The sequence below is a fragment of the Tachypleus tridentatus genome, chromosome 11 (genome assembly GCF_004210375.1).
Source record: "Tachypleus tridentatus isolate NWPU-2018 chromosome 11, ASM421037v1, whole genome shotgun sequence".
NCBI lineage: Eukaryota > Metazoa > Arthropoda > Merostomata > Xiphosura > Limulidae > Tachypleus > Tachypleus tridentatus.
In genome coordinates this window covers 27,029,701-27,057,678 of record NC_134835.1, presented here as the reverse complement: position 1 = coordinate 27,057,678, position 27,978 = coordinate 27,029,701, and the positions used below count along the sequence as shown (strand labels likewise).

The following is a 27,978-nucleotide window of genomic DNA, read 5'->3' as shown; positions in this document are numbered from 1 at the left end:
GTGATATAGACTCCACTTCAGAGATCATCGTATAGAATCTTATCTTCGATAGACTCTTAATTTTCCGCAAGACAGATTCAGTACATGCCTGAGGCTGGTCGCGTTCACGCGCGTATTCTTCACTGCATGACTGCTTTTGATTAAACCTCTTTGACAGAAACCCTCATACAAATGAGCATCGAAATTCCAGTCATGTAAACCCGATAGTATTGGTTGCCTATACTCTTCGTGGAATATGGGCATCTACATGCAGCAGAGATCTGGTAATCCCGGCTCTCTAAGGGATCACCAGCCACGTTTTGTAAAGAGCTTGTCTGCAGAGCACGTCGTATTAGCTATTCTCCACAGAAGTACCATACATGCACAAAAGCTTCCATTAGTGTAGTTCTCAGTTTCAGTGTATACACAGCCATCACGACCAACAAACAAAATTCTCAAGGAAATCAAAAAGAGCAAAACGTTCGAATATAGTGAAGAAAAAAAAAACATAAAAACGGCACGAAGCCAAGTTCCCGCCCTGTGGGACGGCACCGCCTCCGTCGACTAGTGAGCGGCACTGCTTCGACACAGATTGGTGGGTCTGCCAACAGAAAGGAAACCGAAGGGCCATCCTACTGATGAAAACGTTTCCACAACTTTCCTTGCAAGGTAACTTACTTTCTCATTATCCTTCCAAAAGTGTCGATACGAAACGTTATCTGTGTAATCGGTTTCGGTATGTACATAGCACACTTACAATACTCTGTTTACTGCCTTAAATACTAAACATTTTATTGAGCAAAAGGAAGAAAGAGAGAAATGTAATAAAACAAAATCCGAAGAATCTTAAATAAATTATTGTAATTTTAGCTAAGGTTTAATTTAAAAAAAAAAACATTTTTAATGAGTGTTTGTGAATAAAGTTTTACATCTTTCAAGATTAAGTCAACATATATTAACTTATCGGAGAGAAAAAGACAGACGAAGTTCAAATTTAGAAACTTTATTTTACATTATGGTGTAAATAATATATTTAAGTCCTAAAAAAAAATCTCACAAAGATATATTTTCCCTACTATCTCAGTACAGAACGTGTAGGGGACGGATTCTGAGGAAACTGACGTACATTGGGTGGGCTTTCTCAGGTGGCGCGCCTCTCACTGGCTGATTTAGTGACTCAAGAGAAGCTTCGGGTCATCTCGGGGTCATTTGACCAATCTCTGAGGTAGGAGAGTTACGAGTAGAGAAGACGGCTTCAGCCAGGTAAGTAGCTCTCTCTATGCTCTTAAATTTATTTTATAGAGCTGTTAAAGTACCGCGCAATTGCTCCCTAAAATCAACAACACGAATTTTATGGGTACTTTGAATGATTATGTGGCTATCTCTCCCAACGCGCTCGTTTTCCTTCCCAGATTTCGCCTACCTCTCTTAACACTATTAAACATATCATAACATTTAATGGACCACAGTCCGTTGAATAATGCGTCGTTATGTGTCACCGTGAACACATACACTGTGACTAAAATTGCTTTGTGTTCTGTTTGTGAGACTACAGTTTAACAGTAAAAACACTCATCCTTCACATGACTCCCTGGATATCCTCTCGTGCACAACAAGAATGTAGGACAAGTTGTACTGAAGACCACAATTGGACTAAACCTTTTTCTTAAAAAATAATTTGGTTGTAATTGTCGTAATTGTGTCTTTAATAGCTTATGTTGTTTGTACATTTTACACAGTCAGCAAACGACAACGAGTTGATTACAACGACTGGAATTTGATAAACGGTAACATGGCGGAAATTATTACAATAAACAAAAAACTGCCCACCTCATATTTTGTTCTTTACTGTCAGTTGTACATTGTAAAACATGTTGCCATATTGTTATTGCACGTATCGTGTACTCTAACTTATTTGTTCCTTACTGTCATGTGTTCATTGCCATATTGTTAACTACACGTATCGTGTGTGTTAACACCTGTTTTATAACATGTATTTGGTAACAGACTGATATTAGATCATAATAGAACACCATGTGCGGATGTTGTAAATGGATTGATAAGTGTATTTATATTTATTGTAATTTATTCTTCAACATTCTGAGAGTGATGAGGGTAGCTTAGATTATGTTACTATCTATTAATTAAATCGATTTAAAAATTAACTTCAAAAGAGCTGGTTGAAAAGAAAACATACTCTCACACACATGAAACGTTCGAAGTGTAAGAGTTTCTTTTACGAAACTGATTTGTATATCACAGCTATACACGCCAAAAATGGTACTTAACTTTTGGGTAAATATATTTCTAATAAATAGAATGAATTGCATGTCATAAAAAAGAAGTAAACAAACAAGTCTGTTTTCAAATATTATCTTTACATCAAGTTCAACATTAATACAAATGTTCGATTTCACAAAAATTAACACGAGCTAAAATCACGTTTCACACGCTTAGATTTGACTATTAACAGTTTTAATAACATGTATTTGGTACAGACTGATATTAGATCACAATAGAACACCAGCTGAGAATATCGTAAATATCTTTAGATGCCAGTTAAAAAATCAGATTAGTCGCTTCTAGGAAACGTTGTTCATTTTAACATAAAGGGGGATAAAATGTTATACAGTACAAGATGCCCGAAATTTTAATAACAAATGTTTTAGGACAATAAACTAATTGTCTTAACACTATTGCTGGATACCATACCGTTGTTGTTTTATAACCAAATCAGATTCTCTCGAAACTGAACCACAATTGTCAGGGATGTTTTTGAAAGTTCAGTGAATGACGTAATTTTAATAAATTTAACAAATAGGTCATAAAATGAGGAGTGTGGCTAATTGTTTATGCATAGGTTTTACGATGTTTATTTAAAATCCTGTAACTCGTAAGCTGTTTGGCTTATTAACACGTAAGAAAGCATTACGTACTAAACTTCACAGCCATGACAATCTAAATCAGTTACAAGTGTAATGAAAAGGTTTACTATGAGTGTATAATTTTAGAGGTCATTTTATACGCCATAAAAACTACCGCAAAAAGTCGTTATGTCGTCGTAAACACGTCTGTTCTTGCTTCAGTACACGCATAAACTATGCTACCTACAAAGTTACTCGATTTTTATAGTCTCGTTACAATCTCTTAGATAAAAAGTTTGTGGGTTTTTTTCAACTCGTAAATGTACACGACTCAGCAAAAGTAATAAGTAATATTTATTGATGTAATTAACGCCTAATAAATCGTTCACTCGTTTTATATATATATATATACGGTCCATATAAAAACAGAACCTGGACTCCTTGTGTTACTTGACAGTGGCATTATGGTAAAATCAGTTGAGCTGTAAGTAAATGTAAACAAATAAACCAAAACAAAAATCGTATTGTAGCGTCCTAAAGCACTTTATCCACTGATATACGATGATAATAAGGATTTAAAGGTTTTTAAATAAGATATATATCACGGCTATTATTTTCATATCATGTTAATTTGTTTCTAATTTCTAGTTACATTAGGCGTTCTTAAACTCAGTTCAATAATTTCTCACGCTTATGACATATTCTACACTTTAGTAATGATATACTGATTACAAGTTATGTAAACCATATCACACTGTTTCCTGATTATCACTTTATTGTGATGCTTTGTGGTAATATAAGAGTTTTTAACTGTATGCTGCATGTTATGTAACTGTAAGAGCTAATTTTATGAATAGTAATGTAATAATATTGATCTTATTTGGTTTAAGATCTCATTCTTCTAGAAAAGTAATTTTGGTTGAGAATAATAGAAGTGATTCTTCATTTCACTCTAACAACATGAACAAAGTAATGCTTTCGCTTATCAGTGTGTTTTATTGAAGAAAACGTGTTCTGTTATATTTTGCAAATGTTACAAAAATTAAAGTTTTAAAATGCAAAGTTTAATCTGAAATACCACATACCCGTGTGCAATAATTATACAAAATGCTACACATTTTTTAAACTAAAACTAGTTTAATCTGAAATACCACATGTCCGTGTGCAATAATTATACAAAATGCTTCACACTTTTTAAACTAAAACTGTGTCTCCGATATGGAGTGTCCCCCGTGGGTCGGCACTGCATTTACAAAATTCGGGCTTCGATTTCCCACGAGGGACACAGCAGATAGACCAATGCGGCTTTGGGCTAAAACAAACGAATCGTTTGCAAGCTTTACTGTAACTAATATTTATTCATTCGTTTTGGTCAGGAAAGACGTCTGGTGGAACTAAACCAGCATGTCAATATTTACCTACAAAAAAACACAAAACATTATTGAATATTCTGGAAAGTCAAACAGGGGTCTGAGACAACAAAAACACTGCAGTTGACTTTGAGCAGCTGAGTTTCCAATTCCAGTAAGCTCCTTATACATAACGTAATGGATATCACAGAGTATCACAAGTAATTGAGGTAAACCTAGCAGAAAACTGAACGTTTTAGGCATTTTAATCACACATTAACTTCGTCTTGTTTTCAAGTTTTGCATGCTGTGCATTTTGTGATATACATTGAAATAAGTGACATTTATTATAGTCAAGTAATTGTGTTAACACTATTGTTGGATATCATACTGTTGTTTTCTTATAACCAAATCTGATTCTCTTGAAATTGAACTAGAACTGTCAGGGATGTTGGTCGAAAGTTTAGTGAAAGACGTTCAACCAAAGAGTCTTGAAATAATTTTGTCTTCACATGTTCCTTAAGCAGGACCTCAGTCTCTAAGCAGAAAACAGCTTTTATTCAGCTGTTGCATAAATTATGTAACTGATTCATTTGTATTTCGTTTTTGTTGTTATGCACAAATGAACGAAATTTTTTTGTTTCCAGGGACCTGGTCACAATTTCTTATTTTTCACATTAAGAAATGTGTTATATGGAAAACTTATTTCTTTGACACCATAATTCAAAATTCTACCTTTCTAGTGCCCTATTTATCTGAGGTATATGAATATCGATACAGCAGTTCCTTAAAGTAGTGAACTTAAAAATGTGTCATTTAACTTACACTATCATGAACAGTTGTTAAAGCGCCTAGATAAAACAGGGTGAGGTATACTTTTGAAATATTGCTATCCAAGATTTTAAAATGTCACAGGTTCATTACCATTGGTAGAATTGTTTCAATAACATTCACTATTGTACATTGTTTAGTTACGTATCGTATACTAAGACAAAAACACGACTTCTAAATCCAGTACTGTGCTGCATGTGTCTTATAACACTTGTGTAGGTTATCATTATAGAACTGTTTTGAACTAAGTGCATTAGATCTAATAACGTGTCAAAACAATTTTAATACTTTTAAACACATTGCTTAAGCCTGAAGCTCATTTGTATGTTATTTATTATTTTTATTTTGTCAGTTTTCTTGGAAATTCTTTCATCTGATACTATTATAAACTCAACTTTCTCATCTGGAGTTTTTTAGTTAATCAAAATAATTTTATTTGAAAACAACCATTATAAACCTCCCATGTAAATCAACTAGTGTTAAAACCAAACACTTTCTAAGTGTGGTCAGGAATTCTGAAGGAAACAAGGAACTGTTTGTCTCTAGCAATTACGAAAAACAAAACAGAGTTTAGCCAGAAGATCTCGTGTAATGAACTGAATAGCACGTGCCATATTTTTTTATACCCCTTTCTAACTAAAAAATAATTGTATGCATTTCCTAGAAAATATTCAACTTGGATTAGACTTCGTTTGTAATTTCACTGAAACTTAACATAAACGTACAACAAATATGTTAAGAAATTTTTGATGAATAACATGTACAATGAATGTGTCGTATTTTTTAAATAACGTCGTTTCGTTACAAATTTTGAATTCACTTGAGTATCATAAACATCACCTATTTCAAAAACCACGGTCATTTTAGTGTCAAGTGGATGTTGTTTAGACTTTAGTTTCACCCCAAAACATGGTTTATATAAGTATAATTTCACGTGTTTTTTTTATATTCCATTTTAAATTTTATCATAATTAATAAAATTCAACTGAAGGCAGATCCTTTACGATATATTATGCTGATTGTTTTTTTTTTCAGCCTGACGTATTTTAAAACGCGAAATATTTAGTCTTCTTCATAAATTTATTACCATTACCCTGAAGTTTATTACGTAGTTAACACATGGTATTAAGAGACGTATCGTTAAAAATAAGTTATATTACAAAAGATTGAACAAGGAATGTTGTAGATAAGTTTGTTTTTATTTTCTTCCAGTAATAACTTACAACCTTCACTTTGATTAGTAAATAATATTAAGAAACATTCGTTACATTGTCCGAAACTATCACGTCAATCAACAGTGAAGAGTCGTTGTTATCGTAACAATTTTTCATTTCTGAGAAACAAATTACAAAAATCTTCGAACTGCAAAATTAGTTCATGCCTTTCCCACTATGTGGCGTTATAAGCTTTACATATTCTTTCATTAGCCGCCCGTTTTGTTCAAATGATTTTCGGTTTAACTGCTCATCGAAAGTATATTCTATAATCATGAATTTATTTGCTAATAATTTAGAACTTTATAGTAATAATAAAGCTGTTTATAATAATGTAATGAATAATGTATTATATTTATTGAAATATCTATAAATCAGATGTAGATATAAAAACTAAGGCAATTGTAATCTGTGCCTTTGAAGTATTTCAAATCATGTAAACACAGTGCAAGCTAAAAGCATAAACCTAGGTATTGTAACCACTTCAAGTTAGTCGACAAAATCATAAAATGTTGTTTATTTTATGATATTTATGTTTTCTTGTTTTAGTAAAGAACAAAATGCATACAATAATTTAAACATATATATATATTTTTGCGTGTTTAGATTAGTTTTAATGCAAGGATATATATATAAAAAACAATCGAACTGTAATTATAATAATTAAGGTTGTAATAGTCAAAGGTTGCAGTACACAACCAACTAACAAATCCATTGGAATAATTAATCACTGTCTCATTAGTAGCAATGAAAACCAACCAGTTTAGAGTTCTATGTTCTTGAATAATTATTTTTAAGTGTAAATGTTCACAACTAATATTAACTTATATAGCTTGAACACTAAATAGGCTAAATAGATACCGTCAGCTTCACACAGTCTAATACAAATGTAAAAAGTAGGCACTTTACTGTAACTGTTAATATTAGCCAGTATCTCGTATAATGGTATAAATTAAACAGTAGCCAGTCTACTACAATTGTCCAGTTTGATTTAATCTATCAAAGCCATCATCTGGACTTAGCATAATGTATGGATATGAACCACAAACTTTAAAGTGTCATATCTGTATATAGGTAGCCAAATATTCAGCCATATCTGGCTCATGTTTAAGATACCTTAATATTCTGCATTTTAGTCACTTTAGTGAAATATGGCGTTATAAGTATTGATCAATAGCTTGATCTTTAGTGTATAGGCTATTCAATAGCTTGATCTTTAATGTATAGGCTATTCAATAGCTTGATCTTTAGTGTATAGGCTATTCAATAGCTTGATCTTTAGTGTATAGGCTATTCAATAGCTTGATCTTTAATGTATAGGCTATTCAATAGCTTGATCTTTAGTGTATAGGTAGCTAAGTATAGCATGTGATATTTCGTGTATTTGTAGTTCAGTAGTGTAATGTTTAAAGTACATGTGGCTCAATAACTTGCCACTTACTCACAGCTAATACATCAGATTTCCTGCATCTTACACTGGTTGTATCATGTTAACCGGACACCTTCGGTATATCATTCTTTATCACAGTAAGTACCCAAATTACTTTTCATTACTTCATCATGCACATCTTAACCTGAAGCTTACAATGAAATAGGTAGCTCAGTTATCGCAACAAACTGTTATCTCATTACTTAACCCTGCAGACAACCAACAACCTTCAAATACTACATCAGATAACTATCTTGTCATCAATTGTATAACAGTAGATAACCACCGTATCACATCTTACTGAGTAGTCAACCATTCTGTTGTCATCTCTCTTTATAAGAAATTCGAAAGAACAGTACGCAGACACATAATAATCTAATGTGTTTTCATTTTGAAAACAATCTCATATCTATATTGTTTTCCTTTGTAATTAGAACTTCGATAGTGTAAACAATAACAGAGCATTTCTAGGCATATCTTTCATGTTAAATATAGGCAGTCTGTTATTTTAAGATACCGGAATAGTAAGCTCTTAGCTTACCTTCATCAGAAAGAGTATTTTTTGTGTGAAAGTATACGTTTGTATGCCAAGAAAACCATGCCGCAATAAGAAATACAAAGAATACATTGGTATACCAAAAAAACACATGCTGCAATAAGAAATACAAAGTATACATTGATATCCCAAGAAAACCATGCCGCAATAAGAAATACAAAGTATTCGTTGGTATACCAGAAAACTACGTCGTAACATGAAATATAAAGTTTGACTTTATAAACTACAATAAATTCGTACCACGACAACCATTCTTCAGTGTTATATGGGATAAACAAACGGATTAAAGTCGTAAAAGCACCATGGTAACATTTATGTGACGTCATTAAATCAGTAATTCCGACGTATGTAATGCGAATCTGAGGTCGAATGACTAACGAATTAAACTGTCATTAGATGTCGCTTTAAAATCATGAAAATATGAGTATTTAAACCATTTAATCCTTTATAAGGTAAATCTCCTTCACAGCCACAAGCTGAACAGAAACGTATTAATTCGTTGTTAATGTGAAAGTCTTAAAACCGCCATTAAATGTTATGACGGTAGTTATTTACACGACAGACATATTGTTATTCGCAGTACACCACCGGCTGATACTTAAGTCATTAATAGGTAATAACTTACTTTATCGTTGTCATCACGTTACAAACATCACTAAGATAATCAAATACGCTGATTTATTCAATCGTGTTCGTGGTTGTTAACCGAAATAACCAATCAACCATTAATTGTTTTATAGTTCAATTTTAAGCACAAGTGTCTTGTTAAATGGAAGCTAGGGTATATACGCAGCTTTGATTCAAAAACGTTTTTTTTATCCAAACACTTTTTAAGGTAAAATGTGTGTTCTACCTTCACTTACGATACAAAATAATTCGTGCAATAGTTAATATGATATGATTTCCAACATATAACGTTTAACGTTAAGTGTGAAACGCTAGAAAGCGAGTAACTTTGTAACGTTCATTCTCAAAATGTGGGACATCAGTACTCACCATTTTATTAGTTTTTGGGCAAGCTATAACATGTCTATTGAAATTATTTCCTTTAAAAGGTCTTAAGCCTAATCATCGAATTACTTTGTTTAATATTTAGTTATTAAAACAGGAAAAAAAGCTCTCTCCAAATTTTAAAACATTATTAATTTTGTTTTCATTCCAGTATCGTTCGAAACGACCACAACAGTAGGAACTAGGCACGCCTACCCGTCACGTGGGTATTTCAAATTATGTAACTATCTTTATGGCTCCATAAAATAGATGTTTCACGAGGGTCCATCTTTAAGGTTAGGCAATGTATTTCAATCGGCTGTCTTGTAAAATAAGTTCGGCGAGCGATACTTTGCATAACATTTAAAACAGATAAACTATCATACTCTCCCTAAACTCTCCGAGGAAGCTACCGTGAGCTTCGATGTGATATCAGGCCTTTCCAAAATCATGAATCTCCGCGTAGAGTGCTCACCTAAGGGCCGCTTAAGAAAAATATGTAACAGAGTGAAAACTGGTAGCGTATCCGAACCGCGAAACTGTTGAATGAGAAAGCCTGCATTCTTGGAGACTGTAAAGTTTGACGGCAGTCGCTATTAAAATAAGACAAAGTTTTACAAGAGTAGTTTGGCTTATTGAGTTGGAATGATTCTAACTAAAATATATCAAAATTAAACTAACTACACTTTGTATATGTGCATGGTATCCCTCTGGATCTATGTAGTTTTATTTTCTATGTGTACTTTGATCAAAATTAATGACAATATTAAATAACGGTAAATAAACAAATATGTAAGCGAGATTCCTAAAAGTTTCTACTGTTTCTAATTTATTATCACAAATAATGTTTATTCTCGGTGTCAGCGTTCTACCACACCAAATTATCTTTTAAACTATCATTATAAACTAGTGTATTAATCGACAGTTATCGTAACAAATATTTAATAATCTATTACCGTGTCTTTTAAAGAGATACTGTAAAGTTTATTTATAAGATAATCTCTGTGTACTTCATTGTATAGGCAGTTGACAGATATCTGAAGCTGTTGGACTTCAGGGAAAATAAAAAGAGATGCGTTTATGAGTCATAAAATAGAAACAAAAAGAGATTTGAATTATAAAAATTGACCGTTTTATATTTAATGCACTTGGTGTTTGATTCACTTTGTAAATTTTCTAAGTTTAGGCAGACAAGCACGCATTACATTGCCAGACACTTGGTTTCAAGCATGACTTAGATGTGAATTACATTAAGATTTAACTGTTCAGTACGCTATATAAGATTCAATCGCATTAAAATTTTACTTTGTTATTCACTTTTTTATCGAAGTAAAGTAATTGTACCCATAACTTGAAATGTATAGGTTACTCAGAAAGTCTATATAACAGTTATTCAAACAAACGACATGAAATACTTCTTAATAAAAATAGAAGATGGACACTTCAAGCAAAACATAAGTCTAAAATAATTCAAAATAAGCATAAAAAAGTTCACGAATATATTGCAGATTGGCATATGAGACCAATTTTAGAGTACTTCCGACTTTGAATTTAAAACTTAGCAGATGGAAACATGCATGCGCACTTACATATACATATATTCAGAATTGTTTGCTCACAATATGCAGAACTTTTCGATATAAAGTGCAACAACCGTGCACTGGTAGCTTACTGGAAAGTTAAAGCAGAATTCGTTTCGCTTACAATTTCGAGCTGCTTAGGTATTAATATTTCCATACGTATATGTAAACATGGAGAATACGTGTGCGTTACTACATGTACGTATTCATTTTTCAAAAAATTTATGTCGCAAGCAAATAGTTAATGCAAAACAACAAAAACGAAGAGAGAGAACTGAACATTATAATTAGATACGTCTGTATAAACTCGGAACCAGACGTTTTGGCGCCATGATAGAACAGTTCTGAGTAATGAGCACTAAAAATTATTTTACGCAAAGTCATTAACTGCGTTTTATTGAGTTACGGACTGTGAGGCAAATGTAACACAGCATTTGAAGACACAGTTAATATTAACTCGAAAAATAAGCCTTAAAATACTTATTTTCGGAGGCCTGTTTAAGGCATCGATATAAGTACACAACGCATTTCGAGTTTTCCGTTCAAAGTAAAACGAAATATATAAAGTATATGAAAATAGGACGTGCACGAGTGTTAAAATCTAATTGTTATCTCTAAAAAAGAACTCGTGTTAAGCACTGAGCATAAATGAATGAAGTGTGTTATGGTACTTTGTTAACATGAAAACCAGCTGGTTTAACGAACAGGAAACATACATGTTTATATCCTGCACAGACTTAAATAGTCTTGCAAATTAATTTAATAACTCTCTGTATTTGTAGGCCTAACTAAAATCTTCTGTCCTTACAGAATAAAAGAAACAGACAAACTTAAATTATAAAGTATTTTTATAAGAAACGATTATACCTAATTTTTAAATTAGTGCGGAAGAAACGATTATACCTAATCTTTAAATCCATGCAGAAGAAACGATTATGCCTAATCTTTAAACGAATGTAAAAGAAACGATTAAGAGACGATCTAATCTTTAAGTCCTCGTAGAAAAAATGGTTATATCTAATCTATAAGTTCTTGTCGAAGAAATAACTATGTGTAATTTTTATATATATTACATCACAACAGTGTTTTTACTTGTTTAATTTTCTTTTATTCAAAATATAAGAAACAACTGTTCTAATTCATAACAAGCCAAACTGCCGAAAGCCAGAGTGCAAATTACAACTGTAACTAACAACTGATGTTTGCACTGTAAACAGGACTCTTAAGTAATATACGTAACACATAAATATGTATCACTGAAACTTTCATAAATAAACATGAAGTTCGGATAGGCATGTAAAGGTTAAATGGATCACGTATACAATATACTGAACTGTGAGTGCACGTATGGTACTAAGGAATAATGAACTTTTCACCCTTACTATAACATTCAATCTGAGAACAACACTTTCGAAAGTTTACGATTTATTTCAAACAATGTGTCTCTGAAATAGCCTGACATTTTAATGTAATTTTAAATGTCGTAACATTTACAGTTAATTACTTGTTTCTCTGAGCAAGCTGTCTAAATTAAACACGCAAACGAAAACAAAATTAAAGAAGGCCAACCCATTATTTTGATACACTTAAAATTACAAATGTTATTAAGCGGTTTAGGATATTTGTCTATATAAAGATTATTGGACTATTAGTTCGGTTGGAATACTATAACATGAATTCATTTTCTGTTCGTGCAATGTGTAAAATAAAAATATACATAAACAGTTAATATTACGAACATATTGTAATATTGTATTCTGTAAACAGTTAATATTATGAACATATTGTAATATTGTATACTGTAAACAGTTAATATTATGAACATATTGTAATATTGTATACTGTAAACAGTTAATATTATGAACATATTGTAATATTGTATACTGTAAACGGTTAATATTATGAACATATTGTAATATTGTATACTGTAAACAGTTAATATTATGAACATATTATAATATTGTATACTGTAAACGGTTAATATTATGAACATATTGTAATATTGTATACTGTAAACAGTTAATATTATGAACATATTGTAATATTGTATACTGTAAACAGTTAATATTATGAACATATTGTAATATTGTATACTGTAAACAGTTAATATTATGAACATATTGTAATATTGTATACTGTAAACAGTTAATATTATGAACATATTGTAATATTGTATACTGTAAACAGTTAATATTATGAACATATTGTAATATTGTATACTGTAAACAGTTAATATTATGAACATATTGTAATATTGTATACTGTAAACAGTTAATATTATGAACATATTGTAATATTGTATACTGTAAACAGTTAATATTATGAACATATTGTAATATTGTATACTGTAAACAGTTAATATTATGAACATATTGTAATATTGTATACTGTAAACAGTTAATATTATGAACATATTGTAATATTGTATACTGTAAACAGTTAATATTATGAACATATTGTAATATTGTATACTGTAAACAGTTAATATTATGAACATATTGTAATATTGTATACTGTAAACAGTTAATATTATGAACATATTGTAATATTGTATACTGTAAACAGTTAATATTATGAACATATTGTAATATTGTATACTGTAAACAGTTAATATTATGAACATATTGTAATATTGTATACTGTAAACAGTTAATATTATGAACATATTGTAATATTGTATACTGTAAACAGTTAATATTATGAACATATTGTAATATTGTATACTGTAAACAGTTAATATTATGAACATATTGTAATATTGTATACTGTAAACAGTTAATATTATGAACATATTGTAATATTGTATACTGTAAACGGTTAATATTATGAACATATTGTAATATTGTATACTGTAAACAGTTAATATTATGAACATATTGTAATATTGTATACTGTAAACAGTTAATATTATGAACATATTGTAATATTGTATACTGTAAACAGTTAATATTATGAACATATTGTAATATTGTATACTGTAAACAGTTAATATTATGAACATATTGTAATATTGTATACTGTAAACAGTTAATATTATGAACATATTGTAATATTGTATACTGTAAACAGTTAATATTATGAACATATTGTAATATTGTATACCGTAAACAGTTAATATTATGAACATATTGTAATATTGTATACTGTAAACAGTTAATATTATGAACATATTGTAATATTGTATACTGTAAACAGTTAATATTATGAACATATTGTAATATTGTATACTGTAAACAGTTAATATTATGAACATATTGTAATATTGTATGCTGCTTAAATACTATGAAAAGATGGCTGGTAAAAATACTGATGTTTATGTGAGTAACAACAACATGTTTATGTTTATGTTCTGTGTTAACCGTTGTTTTGTATCCGAGCTATCGAACGTACGATGCAATTTAACACGGCATGAGACAGTTTCAGGTATTTTCATTATTTTATTTGTTTAGTGTCTGTGTTAGCGAACGTAAGGTAAAAGTCATTCCGTACGAAACGTTTTTTTTTTGGCCTTTTTAATATCTGCATATGTTTAAAACACCATATTTACTCAGAAGAAGTGATAAAATTTGATTTAGTGCCAATAAAAGAGCCACAAACGGTAATCCTCTTACAGTAACCTTTACTATCGATAAATTGTATATGTGTCTTTCTATAGCAGTTAACTGAGAACGAAACTGTTTAGATTTAGATCGCCCTTATTGGAACAAGAATCGTAAAATGTAATTGAGAAGTGCTTTGTGTCACTAGTAGTGTAAAAATGAGAGACAAGTGGAAATTATTACTTACCTACCACTAACACAGTGCAGTTCGGGTTTAGTCTTGTAAAATGTCCAACAGTGTACATTTACATGCTGTTTCAGATCACACCATGCACGTGCGGGCTTTAGAAGCAAATAGTCAGCTACATATTTACCCTAAGTGATTTGTATTTTAATGTAAACCCATAACATTAGATTATTTGTCACTTAGAAATGATTGAACGCAATTATATGACGTAGACGTTTATATTCATAGACATTGCTGATTTAATTCAATCAGTTCAACTTGTCTTAATACAGAACTTAATAGTCCTGGAAAAATACCTTTAATGCACAATACGGTAATTACTGTATGAGCCGCAAGGGTAGTTAGTACCTGTATATATATATATAAATGGTTGATAACTTGCGTAAACATGGATGAAACTGCTGCGAATAGTAAAATGCTTTACAAAATATTGAACATCCATTTGTTCATATTTTCGCGCTACTTGTAAAATTTCCTGATTGTAACACAAGATGTTTATTTTTGTTTTACGAATAAATTGAGACAAAAGACGACAGTCGACTAAAAGTTTAAAGTTATTTAATAATATTCAATAATAGTGTTCCTATCAAAACACATAACTATAACCCTACTATTGCTATCATGTTACGATGTTCCTTGTAACAGAACAATTGAAACAAAGGTAAGACTGTGGCAGTTAGCTCATTTTATGATGTTTATTGTAACAAAACAATTAAAATAAAGGCAAGGCTTACTAACCACGTCATGTTATGATGTTTATTGCAACAGTAAAACATAAATTAAGGTGAGACTATGTTTAAGAAGTAATAATTCCTTTTAAGAGTGACATTATCTTTAGCAGCTGATTCAAACTGTTATTTATAAGTAATTTAACACTATTAAAACGTAAATACGTGTGTCATACACTGATATCAAACACTGATAGCACTAATTGAGATATTTCTCCATAAAAAAAACACACGTAATTTTTCATTAGGATTTGCGTTTCTTTTGTACGTGGTAATGATGGGGTTGTTCTTATTGTAAAGAAACATAAGTCACGCCCATAAAAATATATCTCTCATCACCTGGTACTGGTTGTCCATAACCATAAAATACACCACTTAAGGTAATAGAATAAAGAGACGTTTACACCTTGCCAATTACACCTGTAAGTCAAAACCAACTCACTGAAGTAAGACACACCTGAGATTATAATAGTCAAGAAAATCTGACATACGTAGGCTTACGCCTAACGACATAGTAGCCAGATCCTCAAGCTTGAACAAGAATATATTAATTTCAGTCTTTGCGGACTTAATGTGGCCCTACAGTGTTGTAAAAAAAACATATTATATTGAGAGTTTAAAGCCAATTTTAACACTTATAACGAACATAGAAACTCATTGCAATTTGTTTAAAAAAAAAAGAAAGCCGTGTTAATCATGCAATTTCAATTATAAATATCTTTGTGACTGAAATACAGTAATTTAATTCAAGTAGCTGAAGACCTCGTTTTGAGATGACCTCAGTTCACACATTTTTATGCTTTATTAACGTGCTTTGTTTGTTTGTGTTTTTTATTCGGTTTAAAGTGAATGATCGCCTAACGGTTGGGTTTAATACCCGAATCTGCAGAAACCTTTTTAAATATTTCATGAAGCAAACGTTCACTGAGTCAAGAATTACGGGTTTACCGAGGCTTTGTCAAAGATGCGTTTCTCAGTATTAGTGAACGTATTTTAAAAATTTAAAACCAGGACAAAGAAGCCTCGCATAAAAATAATTGCGCTTACGTGGAAAGCACGTGTATGAAAATATTACGTCGTTATGTATTAGAAAATAATGCGTGAAATAATAATGCGTAGATTTACTACTTAATCTAGATTAAATGTGGAGGGAAACAGCATTCAAAGGGTATAAAGATTTTTTTTTGTGTTCTGGCAAGAATAACATGTGTCATTTTAAAATAAAACGAAAACCACTTACGCTTGTAAATAGAAGTCTTTCTCCGGTAGATGGGAGTTTTTTCTGTAATTTAATCAGTTACTGAAAAAAATCAAAGATAAAAGAAAGATGTTATTATACAGTTCAGCAAGACTTGAATCTGTGTCAATTCTATCACAACTAATAATTTAATCTATTCTAACTTCAATTTCTCTTACACGTACAGAGAGATGGAACTAATATTAAGTGACGATTGTCATGACATTATTTTTATAATCTAAATAGTTTTCTTATTCTTAATTTCGTAACACGTTTCATCTACATTTCTTTTTAGTGTACGCCTTCTCAGTTGTTTTGATTGACGGCCATTTTGTTGCGGAGTGATACAGAGACGAGGCTGAGCTTGAAACGACTGTCATAAATAATGTTAAGATGTTAAACGTCACGACAGATCTTTGAAACAGAACTCTTTTCTCCCCCTTCCAATTTATGGTACTAATACAGATGCAACGCATAATATTAAAAAATAACGTTAGCAAATATAAGCAGATAATACACAGTTTTGTTTGGAAATTTTTTTCCCTTGTTATACAGTAAGAGCAAAAAGTGTGACTTCTGACAATATCAGAGAGTTATTTTCTACACCTAAGCTTAACAGTTTAATTTTATACTTGAAATATTGTTTTTATCAACTGAGGCCTCAACATTCATTTCATTATAAGCGTTTTCTTATCAGAAAGTTCAGTACCGCATTACAGACAATAACTAGCTGGCTAAGTGTTTGTTTATCTCAATTTTCTTAAGTTCTCTACAAAATTCAAGAGAAATGTGGTCACTAAACTATTTTACAACACAAAATGAATTATTTACAAGACTGGTAGAGAAGCCGTGATATTGTTTCGTACGTGTACATAGATATATATATACAGTATCCGTGTTAATCAATTAATTTATCTCCTCAGTACAGTAATACAATCAAAATAACGCCGTTAATGTTTTACGAAAAATCAATATTAGTGAGATAGTGGGGTTAACAAATATGTCTGCTTCTAAAAACATCACTTTGTCCAAAGCACTCTTCCACTCCGCACGAGGGAGTTTCATGAAGGAAGGGTTTAAACAGACTTGAGACGCCGCCACTCGAACTTGTAGTAAATACTATTGATGGCCATTAGTAGGGTTAGAAGGTGTAAGACGGCATACATCTTAGAGTGAAATAATACATTCTTCTTTTAAACTTAACATAACCTGATTTTGATAGCTTTTGTTACATCAGGATATTACACTTACAAGGTAAGTGTCGTATAACTTATAGATATCTCAAAGAATTTATACTTTTAACACTGAGATCTTTGTTTCAAAGAGTAATTTTTTATGTTTACGACATACTATTTTCTCCTTGCACTCAAGTAATATTTTTAAGAAGATAAATGACATGGAGTAATTTGTTAGGCACCGACCTGTTTTTTGTTGTTGTGTTTTACTGTTATCATTATTACAAAATTTGATTAATTTATTTTCCTTGAAAATTGAAAACATTTTAAATCAATGGTAATTTAACAACGTAAAAATATTGTGTAATATTATCTCTCTGATAATTTCAGTTAAAATTACATTTTTTCTTCTAAAACTAATATTAAGAATCCCACTAGTATAACTGTAATAATTTTATCATTTACAAATACGCGTTTCGAGCGTAATTCAGAGACGAGGTCATTCTGTTTAGATTGGTTAAAATTTTTAACCAATATTTTTTTTTATCACCAATGATTTATATCGAAATAATATAAAAGAGAATGTATACTGGGTTCGTATGTCACGAATATATCTAGCGATCAGAAATATGCTTTAACTGTAACACACATTTATTTTAATTCACTGAAAAACTTCGTAGATTCTTTTTAAAGTGTACATTTTTCTGTACACTTAGTGAATTATTTAGGAAGAAAAAATATATATATATATTCACATATTCTAAAACGCGGTAAATTCACTGACGATTGTGTGTAATAAAAAAATACCGGGTAAATTAAAAGGGTTTCTAAACATATTAATTTTTTTCATTTACCTTAAATTGAAAGTAGGAAAAAAAATGCATCTAATTTTTCCTTATAACCCGTTGATTGTACGCACTCTCCCAATGTTGAGGACTGCTATATTGATTACTTAGTTTAAGTGTTCCTCAGTGTACATAATTTTCACTGCGCGACTTCTATTTCTCCATAACAGAGCCTTACAGTCCCGTTGGGGGTGATTTTAATCATATTTCAACATTATTTTCTCAGAGCAACAGTTTCTGGATGTTCCGTAGCGTATCTTTCTCGAAAAGATATTCAAACTGTTTAGTCTATTAAAGGTATCTTGTCTCGCATCATCTAAGAAAACGGGGAATAATCAAAACATGAATGGTTATAGTATACACAAGTTCATTATTATACGTAACTACAAAGTAGCTTGTTTTATTTATCATATAGTATAGCACGCTATGAATAAGGATCTTGTTTTATTGTAAATTAAAGTGCTCCAAATTATTATTAAAAGTGTTTTTATGTCATCGAATAGCATTACAGTTAATGGGTTATCGTGTTAAAAACTAGAGTTAAATAGAGTTTTCAAGAGCAAGCAATTAATAGGAAACGGTTAAAATATCTTGCTGAAAAGCTAACAGTAAGAAAAGTGTTATTCAAGTATTTGTTTATAATTGATTTACATACGAACGTCTGTTGAGCTTAGTATCACATGATTTAATGAATTCGTAAAGTATTCAAAACAAAGACTGCTTGTTGAGCTAATTTAGAAGCGAGCGAATAAGTTATGATTTTTACCTTGAAATGTCAAGTGTAGAACAACTCGAAGTATTAAAATATCATTCATATAACTGGCAAGTTCTGGTGTGGTTCTTTTGCAACTTAAGTGTGGAACTCGAATGTATGTTTATCTTCGCCATTGTTCCCAGTATATTCTGTACAATAAACAGCCTTAAACTGCAACACCTACAAGAAACACATTTCTGTTTCCAGCCAGACATAATCACTACAGAGCTAACAGTATGGTGTGTCAAGGGCTTGCTCACACGATCTCGCTTAAATCGCAAGGTCTCTAGAAGGCGGCTTATTCAGTAAGATATCGGCACTTGCAAGAAGATCGGATCTTGATAGTAACGTGCGTCTTTCTTTGTGTATCGCTTACTGTTGAATATTACCGAATCAAATGTACGCCTTTCCAGGTAAGAAACACCTCTAATTAACTTGTTTATTGGTCAGACAACATCACAACCAAATGTTGCATTTTTGTTTTTTTAACAGGTAGAGCGGTAACATTATTTTACATCACCTAGACTACAGTACACCACTTTACTTACACGACTGGACGTGCAGTAAGTTCTGGCATACAATCTCAAACATCAGCATAGTTTATGGTCTTCTTCGTAGCGCATCTGTTGCTTTACTATAGACAAAGATTTGAAGTCATTTACCTTTGGACACGGATGAGTAATAAAACACATAAATGTGCTTATGTGACTTATCAGCACGTGCCTCTCTCCTCTTAGCCCCCCAGTAGCTCAGCGGTATGTCTGCGGACTTACAACGCTAAAAACCGGGTTTCGATACCCGTGGTGGGCAGAGCATAGATAACCCATTGTGTAGCTTTGTGCTTAATTCAAAACAACAACTCTACCCTTCCCTTGACTGGGCACAAAACTGTAAACCAACTTGTGATATATAAAACCTCTTTTCTCTTCTTCACGGAAGACGCATTTTTCTTTTTGTCCCTCACGGAATCTATTTCTCGAACTTTATTGAAAGTATCAAAGCTTCGTTTTCGCCCAAAACTAACATCTCTAATCAGTTGAAGTTGAAACTCATAACTCAATTGTCTAAATACGTCACATTTCTTTATAAAAAATATCTAATGTTGCTGTCTTTTTTATATACCAATTCTACACTCATAATAAGAAACCTTTCTTTGATTTTAACCTGGATTTGGATGACTGAAACAATAAACAGTATATGCTTATTTTTGAATTTCGCGCAAAACTACACGAGGTATATCTGCGCTAGCCGTCCCTAGTTTAGCAATTTAAAACTAGAGGGGAGGCAGCCAGTCATCACCACCCGCCGTCAACTCTTTTACCAACGAATAGTGGGAATGACCGTCACATTATAACGCCCCACAGTTGAATGGGAGAGCATGTTTGGTGTGACGGGGATTCGAACCCGCGACCCTTCTGATTACGAGTCGAGTGCCTTAATCACCTGGCCAAACAGCTTATGACTGAGCTTCTCTGGCGGTGATTTTAGTTTTTAATATTAAGAATTGTTCTTCCCTCAAAGCTTAATATGACATTATTTTAATTTTCTCTGTCGTATAGATGAATAAGGTGTTTGATCCATTACTTCTGTGTTTCTATAGATATATGTATATGTATCTTTAGGCGAATTTATAAGTATTTATACTTATATAGGTGAAAATGTATCATAGGAATAATTAATTTCATCGCGACATCTGCTGTTTGATTAATTAATTAATTAATTCTAATTAAAACATCTTAATTTTATTATTAATTACTGGGAACGGAATGTTTCATATCTGGTGAACTGGTTTGTTTGTTGTTGTTTTCGGTGTAGAATATAACAACAATAACATTTCTTTTCGGATTCGAACTATGATTACACTTTTCTCCATCATCAAAGCCTCCGTAAGCGATCAAAAATCAAAAGTAGCAAGAATAAACCCGATATCAGGTTCTGGTTAGGAGACGTTGAAAACCATTTATGATCTAGATGACAGTTTGATAACCTATATGGGTGTATGCCACGCAATGAATGAGTTATTGGTGCTAGTCGTGGTCACTTATTACTGATAACAATGCTCGCTTTTCTAAGTCACGCGTTTCAAAAAGATAAAATAGAGAGAATGTATTAATCGCTGCATATTTTAATAAGAAATGCAACACAGTAAATAAGAAAGTGTATTTTAAGGCCTATGGTTCGAGTATTGTAACTTGAGACAATGGCGTCACGAATATCATGAAGGATTTGTCGTTGTAGGTTCTCTCTTCTTACCCTAGAATATATTTTAATTTTCTATATATATATATATATATGTATATGTATTAAATTCATTCTAGAACGAAATACTACGTAGCAGCTATATATTAGAAGAAACATACAGAAACATTTTTTTGGATATATAAGACAATACCCACACGCGTCATGATGATTTAAAAATGTACTAGTATGACTTAATGACACGACACTGCATGTAAATGCTATAAAACAATTGCTTTCCATCCTTAGCATTCTCGATGACTTTCATATTGGAAAAAGAGTTTGAATCACTTATCGTATGGAAATTACAATTCCGACCTAATCGAGCATTGGATGGCTTTTATAGCTACGTGACCAGAGCAATAGAATCAGCTCAGCCTTTCCAGTTTATACGGTTTGAGGAAACATAATAAAAAATCGCTTCTTCTCTGACTGGATCCTATATATGTGTGTGTATGTAGATGTATTTATTACTTTCATTTCCTGAAATAAAAAAGGAAAAAAAGGAAAAAAAAAAAACAGTTCTTTTTGTTGCGTGTTAAGGAAATAAGCAAAGACAACCGAGCACCAAGAGTCACAAACACGGTACATTAATACGTTTATTATAGTATGTCTCTGTGTTAAGTATTTCGCAAAAATTTTCATGATCTATAGAAGTTCTCACCAAAGCCATTAGATTGCACGTTTTTAAACGAAACAAATTAAAGCTGTTTTAAAATGTATAGTTGTAGATACGCGTCTATGTGTGGTTATATTTTCAACTGATCTGCTTTCCAAAAGAAAGACAATAAAAAGGTAGAGCAAAGTTTGTTTGTTTTGGGATTTCGCGCAAAGCAACTCGAGAGCTATCTGTGCTAGCCGTCCCTAATTTAGCAGTGTAAGACTAGAGGGAAGGCAGCTAGTCATCATCACCCACCGCCAACTCTTGGGCTACTCTTTTACCAACGAATAGTGGGATTGACCGTCACATTATAACGCCCCCACGGCTGGGAGGGCGAGCATGTTTGGCGCGACTCGGGCGCGAACCCGCGACCCTCAGATTACGAAGCGCACGCCTTAACGCGCTAGGCCATGCCAGGCCTGGTAGAGCAAAGATCGATGAATTTTGGTTTCGAGACAAATATTCGAACCCTGAGAAGAAACTACTCTTAATTCTAAAAGAAAAAAAAATTATTTCGTCTTTCAGTAAATTCTTAGGAAAGGACTTGGATATTTAAGAAAAGCGTTTACGAAAATATAGAAAATATTCCAGTTTAATAAAAGAGATAAGATACAGAGCAAACTGTTGAGAAATCATAGTTCCCTGATCTTTAAGTGTTCTTAAACTCTGCGAATAAAACAGCATGGATGTAGTAATTTTAAGTCCAACGACTGACGAGCTCTTTATCACGTGACGCATAATTTAATAAAATACATAGTTAACGAAACACTGCCGCTGGATACGAAAGGACAGTCAGCTCTGAGCTCTTTAAAATCTGTTTCTGATTTAGTGTAGTTACAGTACACAAACGTGTAAGTCTCACAACACTAAGTTTTACTTACAAACCATTAATCTTGTATATTAATGTTTATTCAAACAACACACTGGTGAGTTTCGAACTTTATTTGTAATTGTATTTCATATAACTATTTTAGACTTTTCGTTTCTTTTCTTGTGTAACATACATGCATGGGTATATGTCCTTTGATTAGAAGGAACTGGAAATATACAAAACATCTTGTTATGCACTTTATATTTCTTTATATATATATATGGTCTTAATATATTAATTAATTAATTAACTCGTTTGTGAAATCGGCAGTAGATAACTAAAACAAACATGGTTTCTGTTAACAACGCTTTTTAAAAGACACCCTGTAGACAACGTGAGCATTATTTCTGTTCTTCTGTGGTATTGTTTCGAACGATAAATATCTACCATAACGTAAGAGATGTTATGTAAATACAAAACTGACGTATTCGGTAGACACGTCGATCAAACAGGCCAACAAATTATACACGTGTTCTTTCAACACAGACATTCTTAACCCACTGCGTTATAATAGTACAGATCTGATGTATTTCATACAAACAGTGTAAAGTGACAAGAAAATGAATTATGCTAATTCTTCTACTTTTAAAAGTATAGTAATCGACAATTAATCACGGCTTAATCATACGTAATCATAGTAATGGAAACATTAACAAGCTATTCCATAGGGTCCATAGAACGAACACATATTATTTTAAAAACACAACCTATAGAACCATATTTTACAGTTAGCTTTTAATCTTGAATAATAACAGTATTTTAACAAGAACAATAAATGGATAAGTTGTCGTAACAACAAATGGATAATGATTCGGATTTCTTTATATTTTGGATTCAGTTCAATAATTTGAGGAGCAAGAAGTTAGAATAAACAGAGACAGTATAATTTTTGTGTAAAATTATTGTAAACTCCTATATTTCAATAAATCCGTATAATATGTGGAATAGCACAGAGCGTTTGCTCTAATTTTTAATTTTCCAAATGTTTAAGATTTGGAAAACTTGGAAATTAGAGTAATTATGTTAAATACTTTTTTTAACGTAATATGCAAAAGTTGCTTAAACTCATAACGAAATGCATGTTGTACATAAACTGGCTCAAAATCTATTATCATGAACATTATCTTTTATAGTAAGATATTGAGACGATTAAATCCAATAAAAGTTACAGGTCATCTGTTGCTTCAGAAAGCTGCTTATAAAGCAATGAAACATTTGAAAATACATTTTGCAGTTTGTTTGTTTTTTAAATAATAGTATTGAGTAATAACAAAGATATTAAATTATGCTGTGAACGACATCGCGAGAACTGAATCATTAACTCCATCACTTAGCCCTAAAATTTTCGACTCGATATAAACATCTTAACCCTAAAATTTTCGACTCGATATAAACATCTTAACCCTAAAATTTTCGACTTGATAAAAACATTTTTTCTGAGCTATTAAAGCATGAAATTACTTACAGGACCTTGATTTTGTCGGTTACAAGATCTCTTAATGACAACACAAGTCACTCAAAAATCGCACAAGAACACCATGAATGTTGTATTTAATCGTATTAGATACTGGTGTTATTTACATCAAGTGTTGTAACAAAGTTACGTAATATGATGCAGTATGTGGTTGCTAATGGGTTTGGTTTGAATTTCGCGCAAAGCTACTTGAGGGCTATCTGCGCTGGCCGTCCCTAATTTAGCAGTATAACACTAGAGGGAAAGCAGTTAATCATCACCACACACCGCCAAATCTTGGGCTACTCTTTTACCAACGAATAGTGGTATTGACCGTCACATTATCACGCCCCCACGACTGAAAGGGCGAGCATGTTTAGTACGACAGGGATTCGAACCCGCGACACTCGAATTACGAACCTTACCCACCTGGCCATGCCGGCCCGATACTAATGGTATTGAACATTATAACAATAATTATAAGGTTAAGGTGCACAATAGCGCTTGTTTTGTTTGAATTATACGTTTCAATACACAGTGCTCTTGTCACAAAGATTAAAATACAGCTTTATATTTAGAAACAATTATAAAATTATAATCGATATATAGAGGAAATAATATTAATGTAAGAAATTGTAGAAACTAAGAATATTTTAGCACACTGCTTTTACTGTACTCACTAGCTATCAAAAATATGTTTTTCTAGTGTAACACCATTATGATGTAGCCTTCTTTTAACACTAACTTCTGTTAAATAACAGTTTTTGTCTGTTCAAAATTTGCTCTTTTCCATTACGAAACAAACCTTTCACTAGTTTTCTAGTTTTACTAGTTTTCCACCCATCTTTTAAATGGAATTTCTCAACACCCATCGATCTGTACATTTGTTAAGCAAGGGGTAACCTGAATAGCACATTTTGACAACCAAAAGCTCACACTGACAGTTTTGATTAATGTGTATTTCTCACGCATAAATGCTGTTTGTTGAAGCATAGAAACAAGATTAAAACAGTGGACATTTACTATTAGAAAGTGATGATAATGCTTGCTATTACAACCAGCCCTATGCACATTTCGGAGTAATCGTTACTCATACTTTAAGTACTTCCTTCACTAATGTTTCTAGAGTGAGTGAATTCGGTTGAAGCACGAGGTTTTTGTTGTCATCAGAATTCTGTTTCAGTAATTGTTCATAAAAGGTCGGAAAAAAGTTCGTATTATTGGATTCTGTGTAAGCCCTGTAAAAGTGTATTCATTTTTTACGTACTGGTTACATGAGACTACACAATACAAAAGGACTAGACACAGCTTTTGTTCTGGTTCAATTAATATATCACGAACAATTAAAACAGTTATATATATATATATATTTGTATATGTACATATATATACATACAACGTTTTTCAATGCTATTCAAATTTCTTGCATTGTAATCAAAACGAGGAGCACATTACGATCAACAAATTGAGCATTATAATACACTTGCCTTTCAGACAGTAAGATAAAACCAGATTTTAGCAAGAGAATGAGTAATAATAACCTGATACTTTTCGTGATACCAACAATGCGGAGCAAAGATTTATGAGCAGCAATGCAGCTTAATATAGACCTAATTTTAAATATATTATATAAAAAATATAGAATAAAAATTATTTAAGAACAAGAGTACTTGTAGCTCCTAAGGATTCTCTACTGATCATAAATTTTAACAGGAGGATATTATCAATTTCTACTTAATTATATACTGCATTATTAAAATCTACTTTCCTATTCTCTAGGCCTGAACTCTAACATTTGTTTTTTTTTTATATATATACAGGAAGCTTAGTATTTAATCTATAAAATCAATTTTCTACAAACACCAGTTTTTACTCGTTAGAAGAAACAAAAATTAATTAATCTCAACACTGATACCATTTGTTTTTAGCCTCGAGCCTGTTTAAGGAGGTAGGTGTTCAGCGCCTCAGATTCTTTATCGCGAGAGGGGTGGTTGGAACCAAGTACTGAAAACTGATCCTGCTTTTAAGGTTGTTGTTTTTCAATAAATTATTTAACATAAAAACTTATAGATTTCTATATCTGATAAATATAGTTAATTCTCCAGAGTACGCCAAGTTTAATATTTGCACCACGAAACTGGATTTTTTGTATTGACTCTTGAAATCACATCCAAACAAAGTTATCTTACAAGGGTCCCCCGCTGGTAGAGCGGTAAGTCTGCTGATTTACAACACTAAAATCAGGGGTTCGATTCCTCTCGCTGAACTCAGCAGATAGCCCGATGTGGCTTTGCTATAAGCAAACACAAACCCTGTTACAAGGAATAGTTCATTGTAGTGTGGATAACGTACAAAACTACCTCAAAGTAAGTTAAAGTTCCTGAGATGTAAACTGTAAACTGACTGTACTAAATACCCGGATGTGGTTTTAAGCGATATGTATTACTATCTATCTTTCAAATTGGTTGCGCAAAGCCACATTCCTGGTCAATATTTGGAAAGTTGTTCTCACTTAGTACACGATAAAGTGCTTTTCTTAGCTTTGCGCTAATTTTGTTTTATATAACCACAAATCGTTCAGTCTATATTCTATTTTAGGGTTAGTAATACAGGCTTACTTTCAAAAATCAGAAAAGACGTGTTGAAAAAAAAAATCCTTATATCTCACAATAATTTTGAATTTTAAATTTAAACAAAATTTAATAATCAAATAATCCTGTAATACAAGTATATACGTATTCTCTTACCTTATTTTTTTCAAAGACAAATTATTGTCATACTAGGTTTCTAACACGCTGACATAAAAATTACTTGTGTGTCTGAAAATAAAACAAAAATCACGATTATTATTAACCTGAACCCTAGTTCGGGTTAACTAACCGAAACGATTTCAATTTTTAACCTTTATATAATTAACACAAGTAAAAGGAATAGAGTTTTATATTAGCAGACAACGAAAGACATAACCGAACTTATACTTGGTTTGGAAACCCTTAATATCTGAACACGAACACATATGCTGTATTTCAGTTTTCATTTATCTTACTTTGTACAACGAATTACCAACTTAATAACCACACAATACAGTCACTGTTGTAAACAACAACTAGAACTAATTTAAGGTAGTTGTATTTAGCGCTTAATAACGTTATTTTTCTTCTGTTGAGAGTAGATGTTCATTTTGAATTTAGCGCAAAGCTACTCGAGGGCTATCTGTGCTAGCCGTCCCTAATTTAGCAGTGTAAGACTAGAGGGAAGGCACCTAGTCATCACCACCCACCGTCAACTCTTATGACTAAAATATAGTCATAAGTTTAGTACAATATTCTTTTACCAACGAATAGTGGGACTGATCGTTACTATATAACGCCCCCACGGCTGGAAGGGCGAGCATGTTTGGTGCGACGGGGATTCGAACCCGCAACCCGCAGATTACGA

At 31.9% G+C, this 27,978-nt stretch overlaps 2 long non-coding RNA genes across 3 annotated transcripts in view; one reads left to right on the top strand and one right to left on the bottom strand.

The window, feature by feature from the left end:
- LOC143231802 (uncharacterized) overlaps positions 1 to 27,346 on the bottom strand; it is a 45,465-nt gene extending 18,119 nt beyond the window's left edge. Inside the window, exons 1-2 of the long non-coding RNA XR_013017193.1 lie at positions 27,288 to 27,346; positions 16,547 to 16,606 (exon numbers count right to left, since the gene is read on the bottom strand). This is a non-coding gene — a long non-coding RNA (uncharacterized LOC143231802). The remainder of the gene's footprint in view (positions 1 to 16,546; positions 16,607 to 27,287) is intronic.
- On the top strand, positions 39 to 9,927 carry LOC143231804 (uncharacterized). Of its 2 annotated transcripts, none has more exons than XR_013017196.1 (3): positions 39 to 648; positions 1,064 to 1,242; positions 9,385 to 9,925. It is a non-coding gene; the product is annotated as an uncharacterized LOC143231804 (long non-coding RNA). The 2 variants fall into 2 exon arrangements; XR_013017195.1 differs by having other exon boundaries at positions 632 to 715; positions 9,385 to 9,927.
- Positions 27,347 to 27,978: the final 632 nt, after the last annotated feature.